General features: G+C 38.4%; 1 pseudogene; it reads left to right on the forward strand.

Annotated features, from left to right (window-relative positions):
- Window positions 10904–27135, forward strand: part of LOC109230208 — a 20515-nt pseudogene continuing 4283 nt past the window's right edge.

Below are 27135 nucleotides of genomic sequence, written 5' to 3' on the forward strand. Positions count from 1 at the left end.
TCGCAGCGGACTCAACCTTTGGAAGAGTGGGCGCTAACACTTTTACCCAATAGTGGTATCGGGGTTAATTTCTACAGGGAGCTAGGAAGGGAGTTGGATATTTGTTTAGCCTAGAAATGCGAGTTTGTTTCTAATTGATCTTCTATCATTTTTGGGTTTTTCTTTGTGATTATCAATTAAAATTTAACAACTACTAATTATAACTAAATTATGCTAAGATATCAAGTCTCAGTTGTATGCAAGATAGAGAACGGCACTAGGGTCGTGGCATTTACCTAGGTGGTCAACTAACGGGTAGAGATTCTCAATACGAGAATGATTATTATGGGGCTTATGATATAACCGTTGCACGATAGCACTCACTCTCACACCTCTCGGTAGAGAGAATGATTATGCCCAATTGACTCTCTCGAGACCAATTGGGTAGGCTAACAAACCAAGCAACTTAGAGTTCAAGTTGGGTATTTGCTCTCTCAAGGTTTTACCCGTTAATTGGGACTACTATTCTCATAGGTCCATCCCAATTCCTTGTTGGGTTAATTTTGGAGTCTTAGACACTCTTTCTCAAGAAGGGTCAAAACTCACAAAGCTAGACTTAGTGTTTGCAACCACCAAATCCAAGTGAAAACATAAAAATAACCCAAATATCAAACACCCAACATCATTCAAGTATTAAACAATCATACCCATTAATTACCCACACTAGGGTTGAGCCACAACCCTAGCTTTTGGGTTTAGCTAGCCATAATAACAACAGAAATTGAAGGAGAAATAGATAAAATGAACATATTAATTAGCTAGAAGGTAAATCTACAATAATCCACGTTAAACAAGATGAAAAATGCCTAAAATAGGCTAACACTTTTGTCTCACGAGTGCATCAGTTGTTCTGTATCTAATCCGTACCCTAAAAAATGACAAATATTCTATTTATACTAAGTTAAGAAAAACCAGAGAAAAATACCCCTCCGGGGTCTGTGCGGTCCGCACAATGATGACACGCGGTCGCACTGGGTTGCTTTACTTCTGAGACTTGCTTTCTGAAGATGTTGGCGCGGACAACACAATGATGAAGTGCAACCGCATGATGATTGGCGCGGACCGCGTGAACTTGCAGTGCGGCCGCATGAGTGGCATGTGATGGTCTCTGAACTTTTATGGCGCGGACCGCGTCAACTTGTAGCGCGGCCGCATTGGTTGGAACTGAGGATGCCACTCTCTGAACTTCAGTGGTGCGGACCGCATGAACTTGCAACGCGGCCGCACTGGTTGGACTGAGAATGCCACTATCTGAACTTCAGTGGTGCGGCCGCATGACATGATGGTGCGGTCCGCACCAAGTTCTGTATATCCATGCTTTCCATATCTTTGACACTTGAGCAGGTTTCACTCCATTTCGAGCCGATTTTTGACTTTCGTCACCTTGTTGCTCAAACCTGCGATCAAGCGCAACTTATAAGCATTCTGGGTATATTTTATGGCAAATCATACATAAAGCATAGGCAAGTATGGGCATAAAACGTGTCAAAATCACAGTTATCACTAACCTCGATGGAGTAATGACGAGGAACAGTCAAGACACCTACTAGACATAAAACTTGTACAAGTATGAATATAAAACTAACATGGAATAATATAAAGCTAAGCATGGTAGAAACGACAAATAATACTTGCAATATAAAACTAGAAGCGACAATTGGCATCAAGGAACAAACAGGTAATAACGCCGTAGAGTAAGCTGAATACAGTTAAAGTCCGATGAAACCAAGTAAGGAAAAACAGGTAACAATCCAATAAACAACCGCTTTCACGCAAGATTTATACAAGAATTTTCCCGAGGTGCTACACCTCATAACCACAATTTGCGGGTCCCAAGTCACGAACCCTTAATCACTTGACATCTTGTGCCTACATTAAAATTCACAACTGCACAACAACTCACATGACATGGACAACTCACGTGTCAATACCATTAGTACCTCATATCTGCACGGATAACTCATGTGCTAAGAGAGTGACAATATCTCATAACTGCACGGACAACTCACATACTAGCAATAACAATACCTCATAACCGCACGGACAACTCACGTGCCAATAATACAACTCTCACACAGAAGGCAAGTATACGAGAAGACATGTAAATGATCAATAAACATCAGGGTTCATCTTCTTAAACCGATATGAGTGATTAATTACGTGTATGCTTGTGCAAGTATTCTATCACAACTCAAGTCAACATGTAAAAGCAGAGACAACGAATGGCACATAGGAAACAACACAACAAAATGTAAAATGCATAACTCACACAAAGTAGGCATACCACTTCACAAATATTATCAACAACAATGCTCCCAGGACATCACAAGTCATCACAATCCATCGCCTTGTCTCGCGCCATGCGCAAAACCACATATATATAGCCCGCCTTGTCACGCCGCATGTGCAAATATCAATAATAACAATAGCACGGACAACTCACATGCTAACACCCTGACAATCCTCTCGACAATATCACGTGTTCCAAAAACATAACAATATAATATAACAACTCGCACCACATGTGCCCATATTCCACAACATTTCCTCAGAACAATTCCAATTCCACAACCACACATAGCCCTCAGCTCAACAACACTGAATAAAACAACAACTATGATAACACCGGAGTACGGCAAGTAAATCAATACAAGAACTACTAAACACAAAGAATGGAAGAACGAGCTCACAATGAAAGATATAAAAAAATAATAATGGTTCAAACAAGAATGACTCAACAATGTGAGAGATAGTGTGTAACAACGATATCAAATAGTAACCCAACAATAGGAGAGATAACATGTAACAATAACTTCAAATAAGAATAACTCAACAATTGAAGAGGTAAAAAATATAACAATGACTTAAAATAAGGATAAGTCAACAATGGAATATATAACAATAACTTCAATTAAGGATAATTAATTACGGAAGAGATAACAAGACAACAACTTCAATTAAGGCATATAAAAGTATATTTGGCAACAAGGGTAGAACATGAATCAATAACTTCAAATAAGACATGTAAGGGTAAATTTAGTAATGGAGGATATAACATGATGAGACAACTTCATTTCTAATGTACATGAGAACCTACTAGCTAAGTCGGTCAAATTTTCACATATAAGCCATGCACACACTCGTCACCTCGTGTACACGTCTTGCAGTAGTTCAAATAGTGCGAACACACCAATCCTCATAAAATGTTAGGCAAGATACTTACCTCTAAAGCCCTCAATTAATGCTCAAAATTAGATTTTCCTCTACAATTTACCCCCGCTCGACACAATGCTAACCAAAATCGAATTAATAACATCAAATAATGCAAGAGAAATTAATTCCAATAAATAAAGTATGATCTTTACACAATTCCTCAAAAGTCAACAAAATTCAATCCGGTACCCGCCCGGTCAAAGTCCAGGTGCAATGTGGGATTTTGACTACCCATGACCCCACGAGTTAATATATGTGGTTAGCTTCAAAATCCTAGTCCAAGTTGACTCTCAAAATTCAAATTCTTATTATTCAAAAACTTGATAAGTTTCACAAATTTTCACTTTGATTCACATGATTTTGATGTTAAAACCTAAGATATATTGATGGAATATGATTAGAAATAGATTAGAATCACTTACCCAAAGTTGTAGATGAAAGGCTCCTCACCAGATCTCCTCCTACCGAGTCTAGGGTTCAAAGATGTGAAAATCAGACTAAACATCCCATCCCTCGACTTTTTATACAGCCGCAGGTGTCGAAAATGCGACATGTGGTTCGCAAATGCAAACCCCACAAATGTGAAGAATGGTTCACATAAGCGAAGCCTTCATAATCCTGCTGACGTCGCAAATGCAACATTTTGTTAGCAAATGCAAACTCTGGACATATCGCACAAGCGATCAAGGAGATCGCAAATGCGACTCAGCCTATCCCAAGCCCCCCATCGCAAAAGCGAACTTTTAGTTCGCAAATGAGAACCTAACAGAGTCCGGCCTTTACCGCAAATGTGATCCCTTCCGCGCATTTGCGACAGTTGCAAATGCAATCCATATCTCGCAAATGCGAGACCTAAAGCATCTATGCATAACCAAAAGTCTTGCAAACACACCGCAACGCGTCCGAAACTCACCCGAGCCCTCCAAACCAAATATCAATACAAGACTAAAAACATAACACGAACTCACTCGCGCGATCAAATCATCAAAATAACATCTGATACCATGAACCGGACCTCCAAAACACATGAGATCAACATGAAACTCAAGAACTTCCATAAACACAATCACGCATCCAATTTCTATCAAACCAACTCGAAATGGCACCAAACATAGCTATAAAGTTCTAAATGAAAAACGGATGTATTTCAAGTCCCAAACACAATAGCTACGAAGTCAACCTACGGTCAAACTTATCAAAATTCTAAGCCTTTAATTGCCAACTTTTGGCAAAATAACACAAATCAACCTATGGACCTCCGAAATCAATTTCGAGCATACGCCCAAGTCCAAAATCACAATACAAAACTGCCAGAGCAATGAAAACACCGCTACTGGGTCGTTTTCACAAAATTCAAACCCTCGGTTCATAATTTCAACTTAAGCTTCTAAATTGAGTATCACTCATCCAAATTCATCGCGAACATCTGAAAATAAAATCTGACCATGTACGCAAGTCATAATACACAATATGTAGCTACTTAAGATATCGAATCACTGAACGGAACCTTAAAGCTCAAAACGACTGGTCGAATCATTAAATTTCTAATGCTATGATTTTTATGAGCAATATTTTAAAGTTTTGCATTAGTTATGGAAAATATGTATTGGATGCATATGCTAGAGCTTAATTGTTGTTATCAACCATGGTCATAGGTATAGTGTGCTTTTAATGTGCGACTTCGCGAGGTGATAGAAATTAAAGTAATTAGTTGGTTGACTCGAGGGCGAGAAACTCTTAAGTGTGGGGTAGTAATGTTTGACTATAATTTTATAATTTATGACATTACTTACATCACATTTGGAGGTTTAATGATGATTTGTGTGATACTTGAGCTTAATTGAGTTGATTTTGTGTGTAGGAACATTTTGAATATGAAGTGGAGATAAAGCTGCACGAATAGATGTTAAAAAATAAAGTAGAGCATTAAAGGGACGATGATGATAGGCCGCGAAATTGTTATGCCTTAGACGATGCTAGGGCGTGAAATTGTTGTGCCTCAAATGGAACCCCAATTTGTCCAGGCCGACAACTAGGGCACCTCCCATAGCACCCGACTTTGGAATTTTGGCACCTCAGACATTGCCTAGCGGATAAAACACAGCATCCTAGAGGTTGCCCCGCGTCGTTGCATTTTTGTCCCAGAAAGGTTAGTCTCCTTGTTGGTTTTGCACTTGGACACTTTGATCCTACCTTATAAATACCCTATAAACTCGTTTTTGAGAGGGTTGGACTTATTTTGGAGGCCAGAAAGGCTACAGAACACGTTTAGAGCAGCACAAAATCATCACATTCTTTATCCGTTTCTCTAGTAAAAGCACGAAATCATCACATCCTTCATACCTTTCTCTAGTATTTGTAATTTTATGCTTTTAAATACTATTGATTTTGTTCATATGACTATGAGTGGCTAAAAACCCCTTGTTCTATGATTATGGGAGATTTTTGATTGTAATGATTAATGATTGTTGAGATTGCTTGATTATATCATATTGATTTTTTCATTCTTGTTCTTAATTATTTTACTTCATCGCTAATAGTAGAATACTACGAACTATAGTTGAACTGGAAAGTTGGAACTATAGGCTGCATATAGGATTGAATAGATTAAGTTTTTGAATACGAGAATCGAAGAATATATTCACAATTAGGATGGACATATGCTAATTGCCTTATTTAGTTATTCTTGCATGACTTACACATGCATTTTAGTTGATTCAGATTCTATAGACGTATAGTATTAGGTTGAGTTGAATAGACGAGCGAGACATCGAAATAACTTTGCGAGAAATATAAACCCTATTAATTAACAAATCAGATAGAATAAGTAGTTAATTGATCTGAAAACCTCAACATGATAGACATTAATCCATAACTCCGTAATATCCTCATTAGCTTGAATTTGCTCCAAAGTTATTCGTGTGCTTTGTTTGCATTAGTGTCTCTTTGCTTGCTTGTTAATTTTTTGATAGTCATAGTTAAGTGAAATCACAATCATCTCTTTTAAAATCACTTGAATGAGTAATTCATAACTAGTTTAGATTAGTCGATAGTTAATCATAAGTCATCGTGGGAATGATACTTTCTTAATACTTTATTACTTGCTGATCGTGTATACTTGTGTGTGTATTTGGACTCAACACTCAAAAACGGCGCGAAAATTTGATCTCGCCAAATGATGCCTTATTAAAAGGGCTAAGCGGTCGCTGCAAATATAATTCTATCCGAGAGTTCGAAGTTGAATCCCACAGTAAACTAAGATTTAGCTATAACTATGTAATATCACTAAGAAAACAAGTACTAACAATTCTCTAAATTTGAAAGATTAAGATTCTTTTTATAACTAACAAGTGTTAAAGTAATAAAAATTATCAACTAAAGAGTATGGAGCGGGAGACAAGATTAAGGAGGCCTAGTGTTAGATTTTTTTCAATATTCAGAATCCTTCTTGCTACGTTATATATAATCTCGCTGATTTATTCTCTATTGATCTTGAGCACTCAACTTACCGTAATTATTCTTGAAAAATTACAAAAATTTACTAGACATATTTTTTAAAATACTCTAGCTGGCAATTTCTCACAGCTCACGATGATCACACAAAAGCTTCGTTATTTCTAATCTCGCTCTTAAACTTGATGTATTGATCTCTCATATACCTAGGGAATGACATTGTTTAACTACTTAAATATGCATTCTCTCTTGAGTAACACATAATAAGTAGTCACAGTTAATCAATGGTCATTCAACCAACTGAAATAAGCACGTAGTTAAATAAGTAGAGAAATTATAAGGCTAAATTATATTAAAACGTAACAAGCACTCATCCTTCAAAAGACTCTATTAAAGCTCTAGATAATAAAAATTAGCTACTCATAATAGTATGAGAAAACACAATACTAATATTCATAACCAACAATAAAAATAAGAAGAAGAAAGGAAAAACTCGTCGCAGAATCTTTTGCCTTACTTCCTTACAGCTAAAACTGTTGTGTCTCTCTCAAAAAATATTTTTAGGGTTGTATTTATATGACCTATAGATAGGGTGAAGGGTCAACCTATGCAATCCAAAATTGGATAGCAAAACTGGAGGGCTCGCCTACTCCTTGCTTCGCGCAACTGTGGACGAGCTCCTCCAGCTTTATTTCTTTTCTTTCTCATGCGCTCGTTCGCGGCTGGGGCTCACTTTGCTGTTTTGTGCCTCATCCTTTAGCTTATTCACTCTCACGTGGCGCATGAACTTGCACAAGCAATCAACTTGTTTCTATCTTTGCTTCTTCACCCTCTATTTCGCGTCAAATTATCTTCTTTTGCTCTATCTTCATTAAAATTGCTTCCTCATAAGAAAGACATATTGAGCATAACTTACTCTAATAACCATATGCAATTACTCATGTTATAAAATGAAATTACTCCTAAAGTATATTTTTTTCACCATTTATCAATACGCATGCTAGTTGCCTTGAGATATATGTTATGTATATGTGAAGTAACGAGCATGTATACGAGAGTATGTACATGATGTATGGTTGATCATATGTGCATATTATATATGCTACCTACACTACAAGAAAGTATAGAATTTGCAACAATGTTTTAGCAACAAATAAAATATTATTGGCTAAAATTGATAAATGGCAACAATTCGATAAAATTGTTGCTATAGCTTAGATTTTTTGGCAACAAAATTTTCTTGTTGACAAACATGTTAATTTTGTTTCCATATGCTATGATTTAGATAATAAATTTTAAATTTTAAATTTGGCAACAACGTTCTAGCAACAACTATATTATTGTTGCCGAATTGTAAGTAATGGCAATAACTAATTTTAGTTGTTGCAAAAAATAAAATTTTTAACATAATTAAATTAAATTATAAACAGAATTGGCAACAATAAAGTTTTTTTGTTGTCAATACACATTAAATTGCCAACGAGATGCGTGGATCGTGACCTAAATCTTTCCAATTTTTCGCCAAAATCAAACGCGGCAAACCAAAAGCCTTTTAATTACTTTTCCCGGGTTTTTAGCCCACTATCTAGTAACTATTCTTGCTAGGGTTTTCTTATCAGTTCTAATTCAAAGAGTTCCTCCTCTGTTGCGTCCTACTGATGCTGATCGAAGAAGAACGGTCAGAAGACCTGTTGCTGCTGATCGGAGAAGAACGGTAAGAACTCTATCTTCAATTGCTTTACCCGATTGCTGCTACACTAAATGATGGAAATACCAATTTCTGTGATTGTCTTTTATTAGTGAAGTGGTTAATTGGGTATGGGCATCTTAAATTGTTCTACACCAAAGTAGGATTTGCGCTTTTTTCTCCTATAATTCCATATGCTTCAGAAAGCAACTTTGCATAAGATTTTTGTTTTAAATTTGTCCAGATTCTTGTTCCTTGCATAAGTTTTTTGTTTTAACGTTTTTCCAGATTCTTGTTCCTTTTTTTTAATGGACTTTTTTCTATTGTTGGCATAACATGAATGTGATATTATTTCCTTGAAGGATTCTGTGATAAGAGATTGGATTGAAGGTCAATAGTTTCACGCTTCTAGTTTTAAATACTAATTTCATGAGAAGTTTTATCTATTGCTTGTTATTTGTGGTATTGGATCTATTTGGTCATGAAAAGTTTGCTTTATGTCCCCTGTCCAATTTTGGTTCTTTTAATATTTTATTCATGTATATGGCTATTCATTGAATCTAAAGTAAAGTAAATTTTGGATTAATCGTCAGATGCATTAAATTATTACTAAGTTCTGGTTGTAATATAAGTAATATACAATTGTAGATGGTTTTCAACTTTGGGAAGAATCATTGTTTTATTAAGTATTTATATTATTTTATTTTTTGAGAAAAGAAAAATCTTAGACAATTAGTACCTCATTCCCTTACACTCTGTTAACATCTGAGAGAGTGTGAAAGAAAAGTTTTTATCCAATCACAGATGAATCAATTCGCCTTGGAATTTTTATTTTTAAAGAAGAGCACATACTCTGTCTTAGACATTAATACTTCCCTTACTCCCGGTAGACAGGAGTCTACTAAGGCTGCTAAAACCCATAAATTGATCAAAGTGCACATTCATTTATCTTTTATTTCTGAAATATCATGATGTTGTTGCTTCTGTCTCACCTTCGTAGTGCACAATTTGCTTGTTTGTTAATTCTGTTCTGTTTAGAAATCACCATTTTCTTAATGGTATTTCAGTGGAAAAAAAATACATATGTGTTGGGTTTGTTATTAACAAAAGAGGTGTGAATGGAAAATGGTGGGAAAAGAAATGGAGGGAAGTGAAATTTTGAATGAGTTCATTTCACTTATGCACTTTGTCCCTCATTGGCAGAAGAAAAGAAAATCTTTGTGTATATAAAGAGAAGCTCATCTTTTAGCTCTTAAAGAGCTATGAAGAAGGCAAATTGAATTTTCTTTAATTAATTTAATTAATTAGCTCTTAAAGAGATAAGAAGAAGGCAAGCCTCGCGCCGTCATCGTCGTCATTCGCTCGGCTCGGCTTCGGCTTCGGCTTCGGCTTCGGATTTGGATTTGGATTTGTCAAAGATCGATTGATTGATTAATCTTTTTGGACAAAATTCTTTTCAAATATTTAATTAATTAATTAAATTAATTAAAGAAAATTCAATCCAAAATAACCCATGACCCGCGACCCGGTCCGGTCCAGCCCGTTTTTCTTTTCCGAATTATTTTAAATCTGTTTTATATTTCCCGCAATATTTTGAACAGCCATGGCTGTTCTGAAACAGTGTCACACCTGTTCCAACAGCTATGGCTGTTCTGAAAGGTTGCAAACCTCTTCAGAAACAACACCAAGTTGGCTATAAATATGCCTTCAAATCCCCAAATATTTACTTACGAAATTTTCTGATTATCTTCTTCTTCTTCTTCTTCTGCACTAAAATTCCAGTGTGTTTTGCTGCCATCGAGTGGTTCGCTGATCATCGGCGTTTTTGGTACCAACACTCCGGTGAGTTAAATCGTTCTATCCTGGGAGGATATATTCCAAAACCTCGGGTACTTGAGGGGAATAATTTCCTTAAGGACACACTGTGTATTCAGTGGGCTCGATTTATTCCTACAACGTTTTCAGAATTTATTTTGAAGAAATTTACTGTTTTTCAGAATTAAATTTCTACTAACTTTTTGTTTTTGTTTTTCAGAAAGATAATTTTTGAATTTATTTACAGCAATACAGATTGATAACAATCTTAAGGAAATTATATTTATTATATTCTGTATTCTGTCTGAATTTTACTATTCTGATTTGAAGATATAAAAACTTCATCATGATATTGATATTCAGAAAACGATTTGAAGAACATAAAAACTTCATCGTTTTTCTGTAAAACAGTATATAAAAACCTTAGTTGTTTTTATTACGTACTGTTTATTGATTACGGTATTATTTACTGTTTTGGTTTTGCCATTAATTGATTTCTTCTGTTGTTGACAGTAAGAAATGGCAAATGAAAATGGAAATCCTTCTGCGACTGTTGGTGCAACGACGATAGCCTCGTCAAGCCGCACTGCTGTTCCTCCGGCTGAGAAACCGGGGAAATTTTTCGGAACCAACTTTAAAGGATGGCAGCAAAGGGAGTTCCTCTGGCTTACCACACTTGGTATGCAGAAATTCACTAGTGAAGAGCCTCCAGTGCCTGTTGCGGACATGTCGGACAATGAAAAGTTCATGGTTGTTGAGGCGTGGAAGCAGGCAGATTTTTTTTGCAAAGGCTATATTTTAAGTGCTTTAGAAATGACTTGTAAAATGTGTACAGTGCAATGAATACTTCGAAAGAATTATGGAACGCACTTGAGAAGAAGTACAAGACAGAAGATGCATGCTTGAAGAAGTTCGTGGTTGCCAAGTTTCTAGACTATAAAATGATAGACAGCAAAACTGTGGGAACCCAAGTTCAGGAGCTTCAACTTGTTTTTCACAACCTTATTGCTGAAGGTATGGTCGTAAATGAAGCATTTCAAGTGGCTGCTATGATTGAAAAATTGCCTCCTTCGTGGAGAGATTTCAAGAACTATCTTAAGCACAAACGCAAAGAAATGAAGTTGGAAGATCTTGTGATACGTCTAAAGATTGAGGAAGACAATGACAACGGCCTAGAAAAAGTCTCGTGGAAATTCAACGATCATGGGAGCTAATATCGTTGAGGAGACTGCTCCAAAAAGTAAGAAGAGGAAGAGGTCTTCTGGACAAACTAAGGAGCAGAACAAAAAGAAATTCAAGGGCAGCTGCTACAATTGTGGAAAAGTTGGTCACAAGAGCCCTGATTGACGTCTCCCGAAAAAGGATAATAAGAAAGGACAAGCCAACATAGTGGGGAAGAATAATGACATTGATGATCTTTGCGCAATGCTTTCGGAATGCAACCTAGTTGGAAATCCGAAGGAGTGGTGGATTGACTCTGGAGCCACTCGACATGTTTGTGCTGTCAAAGAAGCATTTGCGACTTACTGTACTGCTGGTCCCGAAGAAGAAATTTCCATGTGTCACGACCCAAAATCCACTACGGGTCCTGGTGGCGCCGGACACCACTGTCACGCAAGCCAACTGAATAATCAATTAAATTCTCTTTTTAATTCCTTTGAAATGTAGGATTTTTCCTTCCATTTTTCATAAGTGAAAAGGATCACTATTTTAATTCAAATTAAATAATTAAAAATTAGTACAAATCTTTCAAAAACCATCCCAGAACCCGGTGTCACAAGTGCATGAACATCTACTGATAAGGGAATAAAATACAACATCTGTCCGAAACACAGTGGACAGGGAATAAATACAATATGCTGAAAGGGACTACACTAGCTGCGGGTCGCCTCGAATAATGCAGCTCACCTAGTCCCAGAATCATCCGTGCTGCTACGCCCAGTAGGCCACAAGGGTTACATATACCTGTGCAACAAAAATTCACAGAAGTGTAGTATGAGTACGTAATCAACGTGTACTCAGCAAGTATCCCGTCTAATCTCGAAGAAGTAGAGACGAGATGGTCAACTTTGATGCTTACTAGTGGTCCAATAATAATATACTAAATGTGTGAGGAAATCAGGGATTTTATATAGCAGTTCTAACTCAAAAAGCCGGAAAACAGGCAATACACCTTCAACAAATAATAAAGGATTTCAAAGGTTTACTTTTCTTTATCTTATCAATTTATATCAAGCCATGAAAGGCAATATCAATATATATATATATATATATATATATATATATATATATATATATATATCATGAGCAAATCATACCGAGGCGACGGCCCGATCCAACAGAATTAAACTGTGCACTTGCCGAGGGTCGACGACGTGCCTATAGATGCATCTATTACCCCGCTCGCGAATTGACCTGCGACACGGTTAACATAAAATAAACACACACCCTGCTCGCGAATCATGCATGCGACGCAGGCACACATAGAGATACATGCTCAAACAATCAATCAGGATTTACCGGGGGACATTATCCAAATAAAACAAATTTCTCATTTAAAATTCAGAAAAATGACGTTTAATCCCTTTTTAAATTTATTTACTAATCCAATGTGATTTAAGCAATTCAAGCTATCCAAGGGATTCATAAATAATCCAAGTATAACATGCTGTGGGTCCTAACTACCCGGACAATAGCATAATAACATCTACGCACAGACTCTCATCACCTCATGCGTACGTAGCCCCTGCAATTAGGAGCACATAATCATTTATTTCACCTATGGGGATAATTCTCTCTTACAAGGTTAGAAAGAAGACTCACCTCGCTTCGAAGATCCATAACCGGCATTCCACGCCCTTCCGAAGACTCCACATGATGCACCACGCTCCAAAACTAGCCAACGGTTACGCAAATCCATTAATATATGCTCAAATATTCATTACAATCTAATTTATAGCAATTCCTAACTCCGATCGAAAAGTTGACCAAAACGCCCTCGGGCCCACGTGCCCGGAATCTGAAATTTTTTGAATATAAAGATTACGCATGACCTTAGGAACTCAAATATATAATTTTCACTAAATTCCATACTCAATATCGTGGCTAAATTCCAAGTTTACTAAATTTTTAGGTCTTCCACCAAAACCTCAAATTCATACTAATTTCAATGCTCAAATCCATACATAGATGATGTATTTAACTCAAAATAGGTGGGGATAACTTACCTTATCATTGATGGTGAAAATCCTCTCTTGAAGCTCCCCAAAATCCCCCAAGCCATGAAGATATGAGAAGAAATGGCAAAAATCCCGATTTTTAAAACAACCCCCCTGCCTCCAGCTATTTCCGCACCTACGGTCCCTTGACCGCTCTGCGGTTCCGCAGGTGCGGTTAAATTACCGCTTCTGCGGTCCTCCCTAGCCGCCCTTTTTCGCTTCTGCGACCAGCTTTTCTGCAGATGCGGTCCCGCTTCTGCAGAACCTTGACCGCATCTGCGGTCCTCGAGCCTTTGACCAAAATCCGCTTCTGTGGAGAATTGACTGCATCTGCGGTCCTAGAATCGCAGATGCGGTTATGACAGAAGCAGCAAACCTCAACCTTCCAAAAATCCCATTTCCGATCCGTTAACCACCCGGAATCCACCCGAGGCCCTCGGGACCCCAACCAATCATACCAACCAGTCCCAAAACACATTACAGACTTGTTCGAGGCCTCAAATCACATCAAGCAACACGAAAATCATGAATTACACCTCGATTTGAGCTTCATGAACTTTAGAACTTCCAACTTCTACTTTCGATGCTTAAACCTATCAAATCAAGTCCGATTGACCTCAAATTTTGCACACAAGTCATATTCGACATTACGGACCTATTGTAACTTCCGGAATCGGATTCCGACCCCGATATCAAAAAGTCCACTTCCGGTCAAACTTCTAAAAAAAAACCTTCAAATTTCTATATTTAGCCAAATGACTCCAAAATGACCTACAGACCTCCGAATTCACATCCGATCGCGCTCCCAACTTCAGAATCACCATACGGAGCTATTCACAGACTCGGAATCCCAAACAGACATCGATAACGCTGAAATGCACTTCAAGCCAAACTTATGAAATTTCTTCAAAAATGCTAACTTCCACAATAGGCGCCAAAATGTTCTCGGGTTATCCAAAACCCGAACCGGGCATACGCCCAAGTCCAAAATCATCATACGAACCTGCTGGAACCTTCAGATCCCGACTCTGAGGTCGTTTACTCAAAATTCCAATCCTAGTTCATTCTTTCAACCTTAAGCTTCCGAAATGAGAATTCTCTTTCCAATTTCCAAATCAACTCTGGACTTCCCGAAATTCAATTCCGACCACGCGCACAAGTCACAATACCTGAAGTGAAGCTGCTCACGGCCTCAGGCTGCTGAACGGAGTGCTAGATCTCAAAACGACCGGTCGGGTCGTTACACCATGGGAAATAATGCAACAGCCAAGATTGAAGGTTATGGGAAGATATTCTTGAAGATGACTTCCGGCAAGGTGTTACACTCAACAACGTTCTTCATGTTCCTACTATTAGGAAGAATTTAGTTTCTACTTCTTTACTTGTAAAGAATGGATTCAAATGTGTATTTGTTTCTAATAAAGTTGTTGTAAGCAAGAACGTAATGTATGTTGGAAAAGGCTACCTCACGGAGGGCCTTTTCAAACTCAATGTAATGGTTGTTGACAGTATGAATAAAATTTCAGCTTCTTCTTATTTATTGGAGTCAAATGATTTATGGCATATTCGTTTAGGACATGTCAATTATAAAACCTTGCGGAAGTTAATTAATTTAGAGGTATTGCCTAAATTCGAGTGTAATAAATCGAAATGTCAAATATGTGTTGAATACAAGTTTGTAAAACATCCTTATAAGTCTGTTGAAAGGAATTCAAATCCTTTAGACTTAATTCATACTGACATTTGCGATATGAAGTCGACACCATCTAGAGGTGGAAACAAGTATTTTATTACTTTTATTGACGATTGCACTAGATATTGCTATGTTCATTTGCTTAATAGTAAGGATGAAGCAATTGAAGCATTTAAGTAATACAAGAATGAGGTAGAAAATCAATTGAATAAAAAGATCAAAATGATTAGAAGTGATAGAGGTGGAGAATATCAATCTCTGTTTGCAGAAATATGTTCGGTATATGGAATTATCCATCCAACTACTGCACCTTACACACCTCAATCCAACGGAATTGCGGAAACAAAAAATCGGACATTAAAAGAAATGATGAATTCTTTATTAATAAGTTCTGGATTACCGCATAGTTTGTGGGGGAAGCTATCCTTACAGCTAACCGAATACTCAACAGAGTACCCCCACAGCAAAACGCAATCTATTCCATATGAAAAATGGAAAGGAAGAAAACCCAACTTGAAATATTTCAAAGTGTGGGGGTGTCTAGCAAAGGTACAAGTTCCTTTACCTAAAAGGATTAAAATTGGACCAAAAACAGTAGATTGCGTTTTCATTGGATATGCTACAAATAGTAAAGCATGTTGATTTTTGGTTCATAAATCTGATAATCCCGAGATTCATGTTAATACGGTAATGGAATCAGATAATGCTGAATTCTTTGAAAGCATCTATCCATATAAAACTGAAAGCGAGTCATTAAGTGAAAGACCTAAACGACCTCGGGAAGAACCAAAAGAAAATACTCCAAGTATAGAAGATCCAAGGCGTAGCAAACGTCAAAGAACATCTACTTCCTTTAGACCAGATTTTGTGACATTCTTGCTTGAAAATGAGCCTCAAACTTTTAAAGCAGCTATGTCGTCTTCTGATTCAGCATTTTGGAAAGAGGCAGTCAATAGTGAGATTCAATCAATTTTGGATAATCATACATGGGAATTGGTTGATCTTCCTCCAGGAAATAAGCCTTTAGGTTCGAAATGGATCTTTAAACGGAAAATTAAAGCTGATGGCACTATTGACAAATATAAGGCAAGACTTGTTGTCAAAGGTTATAGACAAAAGGAAGGCCTTGATTACTTTGACACTTACTCGCCAGTAACAAGGATAACATCTACTAAGGTGTTAGTGGCACTAGCGGCCGTGTATGGTCTTGAAATCCATCAAATGGATGTAAAACAGCTTTCCTAAATGGAGAATTGGAGGAAGAAATTTACATGGAACAACTTGAGGGTTTTGTGGCTCCTGGTAAAGAAAAAAAAGTGTGCAAACTTGTTAAGTCGCTTTATGGACTTAAACAAGCACCCAAACAATGGTATGCAAAATTTGACCAAACAATGTTGGCAAATGGATTTAAAATCAACGAGTGTGACAAATGTGTTTACATTAAAAATACTCCAGGTCATGAAGTCATTGTTTGTTTATATGTCGATGACATGTTGATAATAAGCAAAAGTATGGCAGATATAAATGCTACAAAGCGCATGTTGGCTAGCAAATTCGACCTGAAAGACTTAGGAGTTGCTGGTGTGATCTTAGGAATCAGAATTCGCAAGACTCCACAAGGTCTAGCATTATCACAGTCTCACTACATTGAAAAGGTACTTGACAAGTTCAAGTATTTGGATTTCAAAATTGCCAAGACTCCAATTGACGTGAGTTATGCACTTCAAAAGAATGAAAGTGAAAGTGACTCACAACTGGACTATTCAAGAGTATTGGAAAGTTTGATGTATATCATGAATTGTACGCAACCAGATATAGCATGTGCTATTAGCAAACTGAGTCGGTTTACAAGTAATCCCAATCAAATACATTGGATGGCAATGAAATGAGTTTTGGGGTATCTGAAACATACCCAAAATTATGCTTTGCATTATAACAAATATCCTTCCGTGATCGAGGGATATAGTGATGCAAATTGGATCACCGGATCATCTGAAGTTAAATCCACGAGTGGATATGTTTTCACAATTGGGGGTGGAGCAGTGTCTTGGAAATCATCCAAACAAACGTGCATCGCCCGTTCTACAATGGAATCTGAATTCATAGCTTTAGATAAGGCCAGTGAAGAAGCTGAATGGCTTCAGAATTTCTTGGAAGATATTCAATTTTTGCCCAAACCTTTGGCACCTATATGTATACATTGTGATAGTCAAGCGGCAATAGGTAGGGCAGGGAGCGTTATGTATAACGGAAAATCTCGTCATATCCGATGGAGACATAATACCGTTAGACAACTAGTCTCTAGTGGTGTTATCATAATTGACTACGTAAAGTCAAGAGATAACGTGTCGGATCCACTTACAAAAGGCCTATCTAGAGAGGCGGTTGAAAGATCATCAAAGGGAATGGGGTTAAAGGCCTAAGACAAGTCATCATGGCGGTAACTCTACCTAGCAGACTGGAGATCACAAGAGCTAGGTTCAAAGAGATCAAACAAAGTTATGAATGACGGTTCAACATTGTCAACTAACTCAATCCATTCTCGTGATGAAGACAATGTTCAAAAACAAGGTAAAGCATTAAGGCTTTTTTGATGAGTCAATAAAGCTTAAAGCTTTTTAATGATTTGCTAAGTCTGGCAGGATATGACCAGATAGTGTGTCTTTAGGCTTACACGTTTAGGAATCACCTATGTGAGTGTGAAGTGTAAGCCGCTTCAAGGAGAATGAAAGTAAAGGCCCATTCTCTAAGCACTCATGAAAACAGGCGGTGTTCATGGCTGAAACGAACACAACCGTGAGAACCATAAATGGTTAAGGATTGATTGTGTGACTTATGTTGTCTAGGTATACAACAAAGCTCGACGGTGCAAAGATATCAAATCTACCAATTGACCGAGTATATTCGATATAAGTTCACTACGGAAAGTTCAAAGGGAAACCTACTTATCCAGATGCAATAAATTCTTGCTTGTAAAACACACACACGTCCGTGCATTCCTTTGAGTTTATAGCCATTCCCCATTCATGTGGGGGATTGTTGGGTTTGTTATTAATAAATAATAACAAAAGAGGTGTGAATGGAAAATGGTGGGAAAAGAAATGGAGGGAAGTGAAATTTTGAATGAGTTCATTTCACTTATGCACTTTGTCCCTCATTGGTAGAAGGAAAGAAAATCTTTGTGTATATAAAGAGAAGCTCATCTTTTAGCTCTTAAAGAGCTAAGAAGAAGGCAAGCCTCGCGCCGTCGTCGTCGCTCGCTCGCTCGGCTCGGTTTCGGCTTCGGCTTCGGATTCGGATTCGGATTCGGATTTGGATTTGGATTTGTGAAAGATTGATTGATTAATCTTTTTGGACAAAATTCTTTTTAAATATTTAATTATTTAATTAAATTAATTAAAGAAAATTCAATCCGAAATAACCCATGACCCGCGACCATATCCGGTCTAGCCCATTTTTCTTTCCCAGATTATTTTAAATCCGTTTTATATTTCCTGCAATATTTTGAACAGCCATGGCTGTTCTGAAATAGTGTCACACCTGTTCCAACAGCTATGGCCGTTCTGAAAGGTTGCAAACCTCTTCAGAAACAGCACCAAGTTGGCTATAAATATACCTTCTAATCCCAGAATATTTACTTACGAAATTTTCTGATTATCTTCTTCTTCTTCTTCTGCACTAAAATTCCAGTGTGTTTTGCTGCCATCGAGTGGTTCACTGATCATCGGCGTTTTTGGTACCAACACTCCGGTGAGTTAAATCGTTCTATCCTGTGAGGATATATTCCAGAACCTCCGGTACTTGAGGGGAATAATTTCCTTATGGACACACTGTGTATTCAGTGGGCTCGATTTGTTCCTACAACGTTTTTAGAATTTATTTTGAAGAAAATTACTATTTTTCGGAATTAAATTTCTACTAACTTTCTGTTTCTGTTTTTCAGAAAGATTATTATTTAATTTATTTACAGCAATACAGATTGATAACAATATGTCCTCAGTTCCCTTCCACTGCTGGCATAATCCAACTTCATGTTAGTATTTTCAGCTTAATGTTATTGGTACATATGTAGTCATTTAGCTTACACAATTCTTTGACTCTTTTGTTTATTCCTTATTTTATTAGATAGTCTTGTATCATTAATCCTTATTGAGTAAGAAATTCTGTGTCATCTTACTTTCCCCACCTGCTATGGTTTCGAAGGTAACACGAGTGTGATGTTAAATTTATTAAAGGTGAGTTTGGAAAATTATTTGGATATAGTTACAAGTAATTACATAATTCTTGCTCTTCTAGCATTTGCATTTCTATGATTCAGTTAAAGCTATGACCTTGCCATATTAAAATTCAGAAGAAGAACAAAAAGAGCAAGAAAAAATGATGTTCAAATTAGAAATTAAAAGAATAAATACAAGAAGATGAAGACGAGAAAATTACAGCTCTAGGCAAAATATCGAAAAAGCATATAATAGTAGTCATGTTTGTGAACTGTAAAATCTTGTAGGCTAATTGAGCATGAAATAGAGTTCTGAATTTTTGAGTTGGGGTTTGCATGGAATAGAGTTTTGAATTTTCATGCTCTTTAACTTAAAAGTCACACAAAGAACTCTTCATGATATAAAAATAAAGTAAGGACAACCAGCTAAGGAAATGACCTGGCATCTGAATCCATCTTATTGAGTCTGTGAAGTAATTAAACACACATTAGTTTGTTTGTCTTAGTAGGCTGGTTAAGTAATTAATTGATTGATGTTGAAATGATCATTACAGGAAGATAACAATTACATGCTCCAATTCTTGGGAAGGCTACTGCAAACTGTTACTTACAAGTTTTCACTTTTCCCTTTATGTCCATCTAAGGTTATTGACTTTAAAGCTAAATGTTGATGGTAGAAATAAAAGGTATACAAAAATGTAAAGAACACCAGATGACTTTCCTCTGTGTGTGTGTATCTCTGAGTACTTCTGTGTGTGTACATTATATGTATATGTTGCTAAAAATGGATTCCGACATAAGCAAATATCATCCTAGAGGAAAAGAATTATTATCAACTAAATTACGAATTATGTTGAATTAAGTATAAGATGATACAGAGACAGGAGTCTCATTGCACTATCCAGGTAAACATTATTGTTTAGTAATAGTGCTTTTGGGGTTGAGTTAGGCGCAAGTGCCATACTTTTCAATCTGGAACACTTACTGTAGTGCCATTTTCATTTGCTCAAGTTGTGTTGATATTGTTCAAAGCAACCAGTTATCAAAAAATAATTATTTATTGAAAGCAACAGTTTGTTTCAAGCCAATTATTTGTCAGACTACTGTTCTTATCTCTGTGCTTTCTTTCTTTTATTGTTTACTTGCCTAAGAGTGACTGTTTAGATTTGCATCCTCAAAGGGGAGGGACAACATAACTGTAAAGCTCATCCATGTCTAACCATGAGATTGGGGATTCGAGTCACCAAAGTTGGAAAAGGCCAATGCTATTAGAAAGAAGTGATTCATTTTTAGGAAAATTTGAAAAAACACCTGGTAAGTAGACTTCTCAGAATTTTCCGAACTTGATTACCACTTGAATATGGTTTACCAAATTTTTTAGATCGTTAATGATTTTGTTGAACCTCGCAAACATTTCTTCAATGGACTCTCTTTCTTTCATCTGGAAAAGTCCGTTGTCATGAACCAACATGTTGATGTGGGTCTCTTTCACTTTACTGGTTCTTTCATAAGTAACTTCGAGTTTATCCCACAATTCTTTGGATGTATCACAACTAGAGATTTTCTCGTATTCCTCTCCACTTATAGCATTATAGAGTAAGTTTCTTGCTTTAGCATTGACTTGAACACTATCATTTGCTCATCTATGTATTCATCTATATCCTTTGGATCAGCAGGTTGATTGAGCAACTGTTGGTAGTGGATAGTTCCTTTTTGATAACTCGCCAACTTTACGTCATAGGACTTTGCGTATATTTCCATACGCACTTTTTTAGTGTAGAAAACGGTTTTATCCTATTGAAATACGGTGGCCTAACTTTCGATGTTCCTTCTTGAAAGAATGCTCTAACAATAACTTGATTTGCCATGATCTTTTCTTACAAGCTGTTAAGCAAAAAATGTGAGACTAGCTCTAATACCAATTGAAAGCATGAGGAGGGAAGGTGAATTGCTTATTTTTAAAAACTTTTATAAGTAGTTGACTAGTTTACCAATTAGTCGACTTGAATAAGAACAGGATAATAATAAATGCTAAAATGAAATGCAGGAAATAAAGACACCAGAATTTTTATACTGGTTCGGATTCAATGTGAATCCTAGTCTAGTCCCCTTGGGTTGCAAGGGTGTTCTCTTTCAGTGATTGATGTTTCTTGAGTACAGAATGAATGGCGTAGCTTTACACCAATAGCTTAGTCTCTATGTATCTTTTCTTTTCTTGATACAATTCATCACCAGTGTTTATCTCTTTTTCTTCTCTCACTAGTTACACAACAGATCTAAAGAAACTACAGTGCTTGCTTGGAGTAAAACAAAAAGAGGGTAGATGGTTCGATCAAAGTATGTGTTGTCACGTCAGAAGCATCTGTATATATACTTTCCATGAGGCCTTCAAGAATCTTGAGAGAATGCAAATCCAAGGAAGTTGATCCTTGAAAGGAATTATGGATTGATTCTTTCCAAGAATAATGTCAAGTTCCCGTTGATCTTCCTTGATTAATGTCTTTGACGAGCTTTCCATCCGCTGGATCCCTTGATTTCCGCTTTCATTGATTTCCAATGATCTCAATTCCCTTTGATTTTGGGGGCTTCCAGTAATAGCTTCCATTAATCTCTTGATGTTGATAATTGATTCTTTTCCTTATTGGCTTCCGTCAATCATTGATTGCCGGAACTTCACTGCTTCTTCCTTCTTTTATCGCTGATCATTGATTGTGTTCCTTTATCTATTCCTGACCAGTGCTGCTTCTTTATTCCCTTTATTCCTTGCGATCCTACATCAAATGTAATATATTATTTTTCATCATTGAAACTTATAACTAACAGGGGGGCTGGGGGTCTCAATGGAGGAAGAAGAGAGAATAAAGAAAGAAAAGAAAAGAAGAAAGAAAAGGGGGCGGGGCTGGGGTTTTAAAAGACTTTTGCGACCGATTCAGTCTCAATAATAACGACTGTTTCGGTCGCAAATTCTAAAAAACAAATTGACCAAATTTTTAATCCACTTTGCGTCCATTTCGGTCGCAAATGGTCAAACCAAAAAGTTTGACTTTTAGTTTCCGACCGAATTTGTCGGAATTTTTTATCCTGAATTTTTGCGCCAAACATTGCTACCAATGTTGTCGGAAACATATTCGAAAGAATTTTAAAAAATACAACAAATATTATTTTTGAAATTTTCGACCAAATTAGTCGGAAATTTCCGACTAATTTTTCCGGTCGGAAAGTTTCAGTCGCAAATATGCCATTTTTTTAGAAGTGAGAGATAGCCCATAATGGCCTTTTGTTGCTCCCTCAGTTTCCAAACTGTTTAAACGACGTGCTCGTCTTCAGCATCATCAGGAGTTGCCTCTCGATCATGTCGTGGATATTGCCCGCCACGAACTGGCGTGGCCTCATCTCCTCGTTGCAGGTATCACTGATTGAATCTTCGTGCTGAGGTTAATTTCCATGGGCCTCAACGTTGTGTGTGATGTTTGCATCGTTATCTGTTCTATGATTTTTGCTAAGAACAAAGAATCAAGTAGGTTAGTAATAGATGCAAGGATCAACTCAATTACACAGATGTCTAAGCCTCACGGTGGGCACCAAGCTGTTTACCCCTAAAACGGTACAGTTGAATTTATACGTGGTTTATAAACAAGTGAATCGATTTGATCCTAGAATGATAAATAAATTGGACAAAAAATTTNTTATATTTTACCTCAGTAGGGCCCTGACCTTCCTCGTCACTACCCAACCGAGGTTAGGCTTCGCACTTACTGAGTACCGCTGTGGTGTACTCATGCCCTTCCTGCGCATGTTTTTCATGTGCAGATCCAGGTACCTCTTCTCAGGCGCACTATCCTTGAGGCGAGGAGATACACGGAGACTTCGAGGTATATCTGCAGCGTCTGCAGACCGAAGAGTCTTCTTTCTTATTCTAGTTGTAGAGCTGTTATCCTATCATACTTTTGATGTAGATATTCTGGAGATTAGAGTACTTATGGTATTTCTATTAGCCTGTGTGTCCCGTGAGTTTTCGGATTTTGGGATTGATTTGTAGACTTCCGCATACCTTTAGAGTTGTATAGGTCGGGCGGCCTTATATTCAGTTGTTATTTTTCAGATGTTCAGGTTTAATTGATTATTCCTCAAGTTAAATTGTTATTTCCGCACTGTTAGGCTTACCTAGTTGTAGGAACTAGGTGCCATCACGACATGTTCATGGAGGGTGAACGGGGGTCGTGACAAGTTGGTATCATAGCTCTAGGTTCATAGGAGTCACGGAACACAGGCCGGTTTATTAGAGTCTCGTTGATCGGTACAGAGACGTCTGTACTTATCTACGAGGGGCTATGTAACTATTTAGGAAAAATCTTTGTTTCATTTGAATTCCTTGTCGTGCGACATTTTGACATCAATTCTAAACTTCGGACTTCTATTCTCTCACAGATGGTAAGAACACGTGCCACTCGAGATGATCAGGCACCCGCGCCCCCTACTGCAGCCGTCAGAGGCCGGGGCCAGGGGAGAGGTCGAGGACGCGCATATGGTGCAGCCAGAGCACCTGCACGAGCTGCCGCCGAGGTACCACCAGCAGATCCAGCCGGCGCCCAGGCACCTGGCACACCTACTACTGCCACTACTACTCCAGCGCTCCAGGAGACTTTGGCTCAGTTCATGAGCATGTACACCACCTTAGCTCAGGCAGGGTTGCTTCCCCTTGCTGCAGCCACATCCCAGGCCGGGGGAGGAGCATAGACTCCCGCCGTCCGCACTCCTGAGCAGCGAATGCAGGTTGAGCAGGCTCCTGAGATTATTCCGGCACCGCCTGCAGCACCAGTTCAGCCCGAGGATGGGTCAGCTGCTTCAGAGGACGAGCAGCGCAGACTTGAGAGGTTCAAGAAATATGATCCCCTAGTGTTCAGTGGGTAAGCATCAGACGATGCCTTGGGATTTCTAGAGGAGTGTCACTGTATTCTTCGCACTATGGGCATAGTGGAGTCCAGCGGGGTTTCTTTCACTGCTTTTCAGCTTCGGGGAGCCGCCTATGATTGGTGGCGCACTTATGAGATAGACAGTCCAATCGAGGCTGCTTCACTGACTTGGACCCAGTTCTCGGATATGTTCATGAGAGAGTTTGTCCCACAGAGTCTCAGGGATGCGTGGCGCGTAGAGTTTGTGTATTTGCGCCAGGGTGCTATGACCGTTTCGGAGTATGTTATCCGTTATACCAGGTTAGCCAGGCATGCACCGGCTTTGGTTGCTACAGTTCGGGAGAGAGTTTGCAGGTTCATTGAGGGTCTTATCCCACCCATCAGATCTAGCATGGCTCGAGAGTTGGAGACGGACGTTCCTTATCAGCAGGTAGTGAGCATTGCTAGGAGGATTGAGGGTATGCTCGCCAGGGAGCGAGGGGAGAGGTAGGCCAAGAGGTCTCGAGAGTCGGATCACTACTCCTCTGCCCGTACCCCATCAATAGGTCGTTATGGTAGGGGTTATTCGGGTCGCCCTGTTCATTTAGCTCTTCCAGCAGCCGGCAATGCTCCAGCTCCACCTGCACCTCAAAAACCTTACTATGCACCTGCAGTTTCTAGCGCGCCTCCTACGCGGGGTGTTTCCAGAGGTCAGTCCAGCAGGCCTAGTCCCAGCCAGTCACAGCCACCGCGTCCTCCCAGAGCTTGTTTCGAGTGCGGTGATACACGCCACATGGTTAGGGACTGCCCCAGACTTGGTAGGGGTGCATCTTCACAGACTGCTAAGCCACAGAGTGCTCCTCAGAGTTCTCAGGCCATGATCACAGCTTCAGCTGCTACCCCACCTGCTGTGACAACCCGACCCGTTGTCTCATAAGTTACACTCCCTTTTCCCCATTTCCAACTTCTTTAGGCTTCATTATCCGTATCTTATGTGATCGAGTTGGTTTGGAGTGGTTTTGATAAGAAATGAGACAGTCTCTTTTAAGAAGGCTTAAGTTAGAGAAAGTCAACCGGAAGTTGACTTATGAGTTAGAAGGCTCGGATGTGAATTCCGGTGGTTGGGTTAGCTCCAGAAGGTGATTTGTGACTTAGGAGTGTGATCGAAATTTATTTTGGAGGTCCCGTGTAGAAATAGGCTTGATTTGGCAAAGTTAGTATATTGGCAAAATTCCGGTTGATAGGTGAGATTTTGATCCGGGGGATAACATGTAATTCCGACAACTTTTGTAGCTTCGTTAGGAGATTTTGGATGTGTGTGCAAAATTTCAGATCATTCGGAGGTGTTTTGGTTGGATTTTTGATCGAATGCGTGTCTCGGAAGATTTGGATGAACTTAGGCTTGAATTTGGTGTAATTTGATGGTTTAGGTGTTAATTGTGGTGTTTTGATAATTGGAACAAGTTTGAATAACGTTATAAGATATGTTAGTGCTTTTGGTTGAGGTCCCGGGGGGCCTCGGGGTGATTTCGGATGGTTAACAGGAACTTTTGAAGTTGGAAAATTTCATGATAGACGAAAGTTGTAAATGAGTGCGCACAAGACCTCACTTTAAACGATCATATCTCCAGTTATATAAGGAGTTGGGTGATGCACCACCTATCAAATTAAAGCTCTTTGAGTCTAGTTTCCAACGCAACAAACCGTTCATCATTTAGAGGTGTATAAAGAAAGTTATGGCCATTTTCGTGTCGTCAGCATCCTGTGTAGCGCCGGGCGCTAGCCGTGGCGCCCAAAATTTTGAGCTACTGGATCCAGCGCCAAAGGCAGCGCCCAGCGCCACCTGTGGCGCCCGAAACAGCCTATAATACTCATTTCGGGGTTCATTCTTACCCATTTATTTTGGACGAACTTTGAGATTTTCTTCCACCCTCTCAAGACCTTCAACTCCCCCAATCTTCAAGGTAAGCAATCTCCATTATCTTGGTGTGAAATTCCATCATTCATATACTATTATTGATGAAATCCTCTCATAAAAACACTTAGATTTTCAAGAAATTTCTTCAAGAACTCAAAGGAGGGTTTTGCAAGATTTCTTCCAAAAGGTAAATCCTACACCTCAAACTTACATATATGGATATATTATGGGAATATGAGTATGAATCAAGTATTACAACTTATGGTATGGTGATTGGAAGTCATAAATTCCCAATATAAATACATAGTTATTGTAGAGATTGAAAGGTGGATATTTGATAGGATTTGTTGGTTGGGTGTGAACGGATGGTCATACATGTGTAGTTGGAAGTTATAAATTGGTTAGGAATGATGATGAGATGAATTGTTGGTTAATGGTGATAGTTGGAGGAACCAATACTATAGTTATGAGGTGTAAATATCTATGCCTACAAGCTGTTTGATAATATGCCTAAATGGCATAAGTTATGGAATTTTTTACTAATATTGGCCCTATTGAATGTTGTATTGTAGATTGAAGTTACATAATTGTATTGGATCATTGTAGTATCATTTAAGGGGCGAATTTCAGATATGTATGGCTAAAACCCCGTCTTTTAGAAATCGAGCGTCATCGATGTTTGTGTGATTTTGATAGATTTGACGCACGTGGAGATCAATTTGAAGGGCAAAGGCGTCGCGAGCCAGAGATTTCACTGGTTCGAGGTGAGTAATACTTGTAAATGATATCCTGAGGGTTTGAAACCCCGGATTTGCACATCATAGTGCTGGATTGTGGTGACTTGCACGCCAGGTATGAGCGTGGGGTAGAGCACCGTTGGGGATTGTGACTTGGTCCATCCCGGTTGTAGATTTTACTGAGTAATTGACTGAAACTTGCTAGATGCTATCTTGAATTGGGCTGATTGCCATGTTTTGGGTTTCGTGTCCGG

The sequence above is a fragment of the Nicotiana attenuata genome, chromosome 7 (genome assembly GCF_001879085.1).
Source record: "Nicotiana attenuata strain UT chromosome 7, NIATTr2, whole genome shotgun sequence".
Lineage (NCBI taxonomy): Eukaryota > Viridiplantae > Streptophyta > Magnoliopsida > Solanales > Solanaceae > Nicotiana > Nicotiana attenuata.